Source organism: Euprymna scolopes, chromosome 28 (genome assembly GCF_053919585.1).
Source record: "Euprymna scolopes isolate OS-2025 chromosome 28, ASM5391958v1, whole genome shotgun sequence".
In the NCBI taxonomy this organism is placed as follows: Eukaryota; Metazoa; Mollusca; class Cephalopoda; order Sepiida; family Sepiolidae; genus Euprymna; species Euprymna scolopes.
Window position 1 is genome coordinate 93762254 of NC_136509.1, and position 8923 is coordinate 93771176.

General features: G+C 35.0%; 1 protein-coding gene across 4 annotated transcripts in view; it reads left to right on the plus strand.

The window, feature by feature from the left end:
• The first annotated feature begins 384 nt into the window (after nt 1-384).
• Nucleotides 385-8923, plus strand: part of LOC145249737 (uncharacterized) — a 1648663-nt gene continuing 1640124 nt past the window's right edge. For all 4 annotated transcript variants that reach the window (XM_080111644.1, XM_080111643.1, XM_080111642.1 and 1 more), the window contains exon 1: nt 385-4296. The gene's annotated coding sequence lies outside the window, so the exon portion shown is untranslated. The remainder of the gene's footprint in view (nt 4297-8923) is intronic.

Consider the following 8923-nt stretch of genomic DNA (forward strand, 5'->3'; position numbering starts at 1 on the left):
TCTTCCAGTGAAGATCTGGTCAGTGCATTCCTTCTCCGGTCCTTCCACCTACCTTGACTTTTCACAATTACGTTTATGTCACTAGCTGTTTTAAAGTGGGAGGCTGCAGTGTATAATCTTTGCAGCAGTTTCAGTTTCCTTGGTTTATTATTATTATTATTATTATTATTATTATTATTATTTATTCATTCAGTTTTACCCTCAAACAAGGCACAGTGCCATTTTGAATAGGGGGTTACTATCGGGGGCATAAGTTGCAGAGGCATTATGAAGGGAGATGAGCAGCAAGATGTTTGTTCACATCACACTTAAACTTCTGCATGTCAGTACAGTTGGGAAAGCAGAATCCCGGAAGAGAGTTCCAAAGTCTAGCAGTTCTGGGGAAGAAACTATTGGAGTAGAAGACTTTCTTACACCTAGGGATCTCTACTGTGTAGGGGTGGGATTTAGCTGCTTGTTGGGTTTATCGGGGTATTTACATCGAGGGGGTACAAGTGCTTATAGTTCGTCAGAGCATTCACCATTAGATCAGGCAGATGGATGCAACGTCTCGTCGATGGGACAGAGGCTTAAGCTTAGATGACAGTTCAGGACCTATCCGGTTGGCGACTCTCTTTTGAACCCTGTCCAGGAGTGAGAGACAAACAGCAGATGCACCAGTCCAAATGTGACAACAGTACTCCATACATGGGCGAATGGTGGCCTTATAGAGGTACAGGATACTTTCAGGCGTAAGTAGTTTTCTAGCACGGTAGAGAGAGCCCACCTTCTTCGCAACAGCCTTGCTAATGCTCTCCATGTATCTGTTTCAACTCATGTTCCCTGTGAACGTTATTATTTCACTCATTACAAGTTCTTACACCCGTCACCACGAGAAATTGTTCAATGATACAACCAATAATAATACCTTGAGTCTAAGTGACAAGTCTCTCCAGATTTTCAGTACTCTTCCCTTCTGTCGGTAACCTTTGCAAATGAATCTGCATCATCGGAACAGCCGTGTGCCATTGATTTCTCGCTGACAATGACCATTAGTCGTCGCTGGAATATGGGTGGCAATAAGCCTCTCCGAGGTCGCAGTCCTCTTCGTACCTATCTAGAGGAGGTCTGATTAGGGCTTTAACTTCTCGGTCTTTCTATCCTCCTCGACCTTTCTCACCTATTTCGTGAGGCGCCAATCGATACCGGCACTACAAGTTGTTGTTATCATCATTGTTATTACTAATATAATTACTTTTCAATCGAATGAGTATAGCTTCCACAAAATCATGCTTCGACTACCATACTACAGCCATAACCACTACGGCATCCACCATAACTGCTACTCTTGTTCTTACCGCGGCTACTCCCATTAGGCTTTCCACCTTTATCTGACCACTACCACCGCCGCCACTGAGTGATTACTATATCAACAACTACCACTACTACTGCTACGTTAGTGACTGGTTGCAGCAGCCGCAGCACCAACAGCAGCAGAGGTAGAAGCGGAGGAGGAGGCGGTGGGGGCGTCGGAGGCGGCGTCGGACGCGTTCGAAGAAGATGTTGTTTCTCTACCTCTCCGTTACGTGAACGGGAAATTGCCGCCGTACCACTGGCAGCGGCGCCAAAAACAAACAAACAAGCAAAAAAAAAAAAGAAAAAAAAAGAAGCAAAACCACAACAACAACAGAAACTAAACAAACAGACGGTAACCATCTCCATACAAACACAGTCAATAACGGCGACGTCATGGACGACAGGCACCACGACAGATAGTTAGACGCGAAAATGGTAATAAGTATAGCTCCGTGCAGAATCGCGTCATTGTTAGGGTTACCGTAACTACCGATGTGACCAGATTGGTTTCGTGATAGGAACATCGATAATAATAACGCGGATATTGTCGTCAGCGGACATCGGGAATATAAGGATAAGAGTTTCTTATTTCAGAAGCGGGATTTCCTATGTTCTTTCTTACTGTATCCCCCCGGCCTGCACCAACACCAATGCCACGAAAACGCCCCAAAACAATAACGACAAATCTACCCACCCCCGTGACAAGTACCCCAAAACCGCAACCACCCCCTTCACCTCCACCTGAAAACCATTCTAGAGATATACACCTACCACCTTTGCTCTTATATATTAGCACAACCCTACCGAAACTATTAGAACCGAAACTTCTAGCTTCCCAATTAGTTTTAAATTTATTACTATCATTATTACAACAAACACTTCGATGCTTAGAACGTGTTCTTAAGGATCTTGTAGAATATTACCGCCGAGAAGAACAACAAAATCGTATATCGAAACACCAACTACTACTTATATTTCTTATTTCTGTGATGGAACGGCTTCAGCCAGCGAGAGTCAAATAACAATCTCCCCGGTTCCGACAAACAGCGACGGAGGAGGAAGGCCTGACAGTCGCGGCTTGCTCGAAAGGTCTCTCCCCACCTTTCCCCACCACACACACACACACACACACACGCCCGCACCTTATGCAAGGCGACGGAAAGTGACTACCGCTATTTGAGGCTAGCCGTAGACGTAAACAATCCGACGAAGAATACCGCTAACCGTACATCAACGTTTATCACTGCAATCGGCGACACGACAGACAAGATTAACAAACGTAAATTTAACCCTACCAATGACCAAATCAATCATCTCGCATTCGCGTGCTACTCTGTCTGTAGTGATATTCCTCGTGTTATCCTCGTTGTTGTGGTTGGCCACGAAAGCGACTTGGCGAGCTGCGCCACATCGTCTCAATCGATTAGCAAGTCCGTCATTTCTATCACTTCGATTATTATTATTATTATTGTTATTGTTTTCATCATCAATATTCCTAACACAGTCATCAATATCATCAGCGATATTCCACCGATCAGCATCATTTTTGCCGAGTCTAATACATGAAGTATCATCACATTTTTCTACATCAGTGGAATTTTCTACTTGTTCTTTGGATTTTACGATTTCACCGTTATCGTCTTTTATGTTACTGTTCTTAATGATACCGTCATCATCATCATCCACTGTACTTCAACAATCACCATCATCGTCATTAGCATTCTTACTTTTATTAGAACGATGAATTTTCATTATTCGTGACGGTGTCTTTGATATACATAGGTCTACAAATTAAGTTTACACTTTTGAAAAAAAAAAAAAAAAAAAAAAAAAAATTATTTTTGGTTTCCCCCGCGGGAAAAAAGGGGGGGTTTATAATGTTAAAAAGAACGGCTGCTTAAAGGCCACATTTTTTATTTATTTATATATTTCATTTTATTTTTAAAATTATTATTTAAAGATTTATTAATATTATTATTATCCCGTCTCTGGAATTTTTGTGTGTGGTGCCGCTGCCGCTCCAAGTGTTTAAGAAAGAAAAAAAAAAAAAAAAAAAAACAGATCGCAAGTGCGCGCTCACGTAAAACACACACACACACACACACACACACACACACACACACACACACACACACACATATGAAGACGACAAGCGGAGAATATTTAAAACCTCAACTCTTCAATCGCAACTACACCTTCACAAAAGGATAAAAATAATTTTTTTTTTAAATTTAAGAATTAGAAAAAGAAAAGTAAAGAAAAATAAACAAATTTCTAATAAAAATATAAAAAGTTCAAAGTAAATACACACGCATATATATACACACACACATACACACACATATATACATAGATATATATATATATATACGTGATAATATATATTATATACATATATGTATATAATATATATAATTTAAGTATAAATTTATATATATATATATATATATATGTTTGTTTTACTAATTCGCACGCCTATAAATACACATACAACTATACACGAATAAATTAATATAATATACACATACCATATTTGATTAAAAAGCAAAAAAGTATTTAAAAAATGAAATTAAATCAATAAAAAAAAAAGTAAAACAAAAGTAATCGAAAAAAAAATCTATCAATATTTTGTTCTGCTTATTAGTATTGAGAAAACCCAATTCGCTGGCATGTGGAATGCATTAATGAGACAGTGCTACCGTAATTTAAATGACCTCCGTTCGGGGTCATCGGTATAGCTGATAGGAAAAAAAGTATCTAGAAAAAAAAAAAAAACCCCGGAGAATCGACAAGTTTAAAAAAATAAAGTTAAAGAAAGAAACATCTCCCATCCCCCAAAAATTGCTGACCCCGCCCCAACCATTACAGACTGACCCCTAAATAGCCCTAACCCTTACTCTCATCACATTTTTTTTTTTTTTTGCAAGAAATCGCTGGAAGTGTTGCAACTTTTTGACCAAGGTGAGTCCTGAAATCTCAAAGTATATATATATATATATATATATATATATGCGTTTCTTTTCATTTATGAATAGTTTATTTGTATAAAATTTGTGCATATCCGGTTTTTCGTTGAATAATGTGAAATTTACAATTATTTTATTGTCTCAATATTGTTATATGAAATAAGCCGAAACTATACATCAGAGTCTTTTGTAATGAGATAGATTCTAGAATAAAATAACTTGAAAATTGTTAGAGGACTTTGGTAACGGATTTCTCTTAGATTAGCAAAAAGCTATTATATATATGCGCGGTTTCAGGATTTAGTGCTATAAACACGAAAGAAAAGCTTAAAAGTAGTTAAAAATACACCTACTATATATGAACAACAGCGAAATGTTTGTTTAATTCCATTGAAGATATCCGCCAGGCTAATTGTTTGCTAAATCCTTCAATAGAATAGAAAAGTAGTGTTTCTATGGAATAAGTATATTTTTATAATAAGGTGTGTGTGTATATATATATATATATATATATATATATATATATATATATATATATATATATTATATAATGTAAGGTGTGTGTATGTATATATATATATATATATATATATATATATATATATAATGTAATGTGTGCCTGTATGTATAATTTGCCCGTATCTCTAATTACGTGCTTACAGAGGAGGGCAGAGTTAGACACAAGATTGAATTTAGGAAAAATAGTCCCCCCCCCAAAGAGGGACTCTAGTTAGGCGCAAAGATAAACATTTAAAGACGGACTCCTTCTACACTTGCTGACATCAGAAAAAGATTAAATGTTGTATCAGAACCGATACAACACATAGCTCCTAAGATAAAAGCCAAGTTCTTTGTGTGTATTTGAGTAAAATTAGATGAAAACGCTATTTAAACGTTTAATGTTTGTAAGAAAAAGTAATTTTTATACGAATGCAGACTTGAGATTACATTACTATTTGTAAAGTTCATCTTTTTTTAATTTTTATTATTTCCCAGCTTTGTTTTAATTTTAACACTTTTGCTGTCATATGACATAGGATTTAGTTGTCTGTTTCGACTTCCGGTTCTTGTTTTCGTCACACATGCAACTCCCTTTTACACACACAATATATATATATATATATATATACATATATATATATTAATTAATATATAATGAAAATTTGGGAAATAATATTCGAACGGAATGAACAGTGAAAAAGAACAAGTATTTATATTGTTATAGGCGCTTTCCTTTTTTCATATATATATATATATATATATATATATATATGTGTGTGCGTGTCGGCTGAAATTTAATCTCTGAAATTCGGATTTAAGCCGATTCAAGACGCCAAATAACTTGATATTATTCTATCTAGAGCTTTGACAATAATAACTGTTAATACTTATATAAATAATGCGTCCCGTCATATATATATATATATATATATATATATATGTTTTTATGTTCTTTTGTTTGTTTTTATTTTATGTTATATATAGATATATATATATATATATATATATATAATGTTTTTATGTTGTTTTTTAATTTTATTTTATATATACATACATATATATATATATATATATATATATATATATATATATATATATGTTTTTATGGTTGTGTTAGTGTCTTTGTAAATACTATAACCCTTAAGCTTCATTGTGACTGTATGAAAAATCCCATTTCTTGTCAACGATATTATCATATACTTTAGCAGTTTTTCTTTGTTTGCATTTTCAATATCTATTTTTACAGTTTAACGTCCGAATTAATCCACGTCTAAAAAAAAAAAAAAACCGACGAAACTATATTGAAACTTCAAAATTTATATTATCTGTAATATTTTACGAAAAATATACTAAACGATACGTTTTTAAAATGACACAATAAACGTAGTTCAATAATATTGATGCCTCCGTCCAGTCTCGAAAGACAAAGAATACCCATCGTAGGGACAGCTGCGCGTGTACTTTTGAGGCAATGGTTGCACAATCATCAACCACATATCTTGGCACTGTTTGAGACCAGTGGCAAGGAGAAGTGCTAGACGACTGGAAACAATGCCGAGATAAGCAGAGATAAGCACCTGGAAGTTCTAAATTGTCCACCATTTTGTACTAACCAGGTTCAGCGTTGCTTAACTTCGGTGATCCAGTGGAAACCGGTGTGTCAACGTGATTATACCGTACATAGTTTAATGATAGCGGTGGGCATAAACACGTATAATGACGTTAATCATTAAGATTAAGCGACATTCAGATTTTCGCGCCAGAAGTCGAGAAGATTCGTGTCATAATCTTATGAGTAACGTCACCTTGAAATTTGAAACTTGTTAATATCGTGCGTTGTAAAAGTTCAGTTATTGCTTTCGTTAGCTGTCTTTTTAGAATTTTCTAAAGATTCGAAACTACGTCTTTTACGGAATTTTCCCGAATACTGTATTATAATAGCGTTGGTGATGTTCTTATTAGAGGTCGGCGAGAGTAGGAATCCCGAGTTGTTGATACATTTGCAAATCGTATCAAGTATAAAGTCTAGCACTGCTAGAATACCGTATTGTATCTGGATTGTATCTGTAATGATTACAGCTGGTCGAGAGATTCGTACCCGGCAACGAAGCCATTTGCGAAACCATTAGTAAGGAACAAACAACACGGCCAACGTTAACAGAGAAATTAAGTTAGAATTTAAACATTTATTGTTAAATGTCGAGACGTTCGCCCAGAGTGATCTAATGATTATAACATGATCTGCACATGCAAGCTTAAGAGACTGATTTACATTCCAACTTTTAATAATCAAATATATATATATAGAGAGAGAGAATTGTTTTATTTAAAAAGTTTTATTTTGCTACACTTTGGCAGACACGTTTCAGTCAAAGCCATAAATATCTAGCCTTCAAGTTAAAATCTATTTTACCATGTCTGCATGGCGTTAAATAAAGGGATATTTCTTCCTAAAATTATATATATATATATATATATATATATATAATATATATATATATATATATATATATATATATATATGAAAGTCATGAATTTTGATATTCGATCCAAATTAGATAAATCATCTCTCTCTCTCATATAAACTACTTCATTTAATCACAATAATTAATATACGAAAGTATGAATTTATGCGTAAACTAGTATTTACTTCAACAGTGCTCAATACATAGGTAGAGCTAGGTAGTAAGTTGCCATATATATTTTATAACTTACTATATATATATATATATATATATAATTAGGCTCATATTTTTAAGATGATAGGCTCTATATGTTGACATTATTAATGATTAACATGTGTTAGAAAATACACTTACACACACACACGTACACGCGTAATTGTGAGGTAAAGGTGGGCAATCTACAATCGCACTTCTCTTGAATCGGCACTGCTTGAGTCCAGCGGCAAGAAAAGTCCAGGACAACTGGAAACAATGCTGAGTAAATCTGAGAATTCCAAAATTGCTCCCCATTTTTGTACTGATCAGGCTCAGCGTTGCTTAACTTCGGTGATTTAAATGGAACCAGTGTGTGAACATGTTATAACATATATATATATATATATATACACACACACACACACGTGTGTAAAACTTTCACCGCAAAGACATATCTAGCTAAGACCGCAGCGGAGAATTTTCCCTTGCTCTCTTTTTCGATGTACCAATGACCAAATGGGCCAAGCATGAGCAGAGTTTCTTTCGTAAAACAAAATACCACGAAACTGCTTCCTAACCGACTAAAACATGGTTGTATTCAAGTCTAATTTAAACATGTACTTGTTGAACCGTCATCTTAGATACATAAATAACCTGGAAGAATTTTCTGCTCAATTCACTAGCCGTTTCTAATCCTCGTACAATTGAGCTCCACCCTGCGTGTGTTTGGCATGTGTACGTACATGTGTGTAGCATATATACAAATGTGTGTGTGTGTGTGGGGAGGGGAAATATGCATACATGTGTGTGTATTATATAAATCTAGAAAAGTGAAAGTGTCTGTCTGTCTGTTTGTGTATCTGTGTATCGTGTGTGTACATTTCCCTACGCAATAACTCTGTCAATTTTAAGTCTACAGACACGAAATTTGATATACAGGGTACTGAGATTTGGGAAAATCGATGTAATCGGGTTTCGGCCAGAAATTTTGCGATTAAAGGGTCAAAGTTAAACGATTTGACTTTTGAGAACTCTACCAAACTCCTCCGACAATTTTGGGTCTAAACACTGGATAGTTTACATATAGGTTCCTTGGACATGGATCAAACTTAATAACTCAATTGGAGCCCAAAACAATAAATGTTAAGGGGTTATAATAGGGGTCAAATTTAAAAAGAATTTTGCTTAACATACATCTCCAAATACCCGGGCAACGCCGGACACCCATGCTAGTATATATATATATATATATTATGTGTGTGTGTGTACTATATATATGTGTGTGTGTGTGTGGTATATGCCTGTATGTATATATAAATATATATATATATATATATATATATATATATATATATGTGGTGTGGTATTTTAAAATGAATTTTAAGTTTTTTACCTATATACAATAGTGTTCCATGTTCATCCAAGCTATGATAATGGGCAATAGGGACGAGTACAGATTTG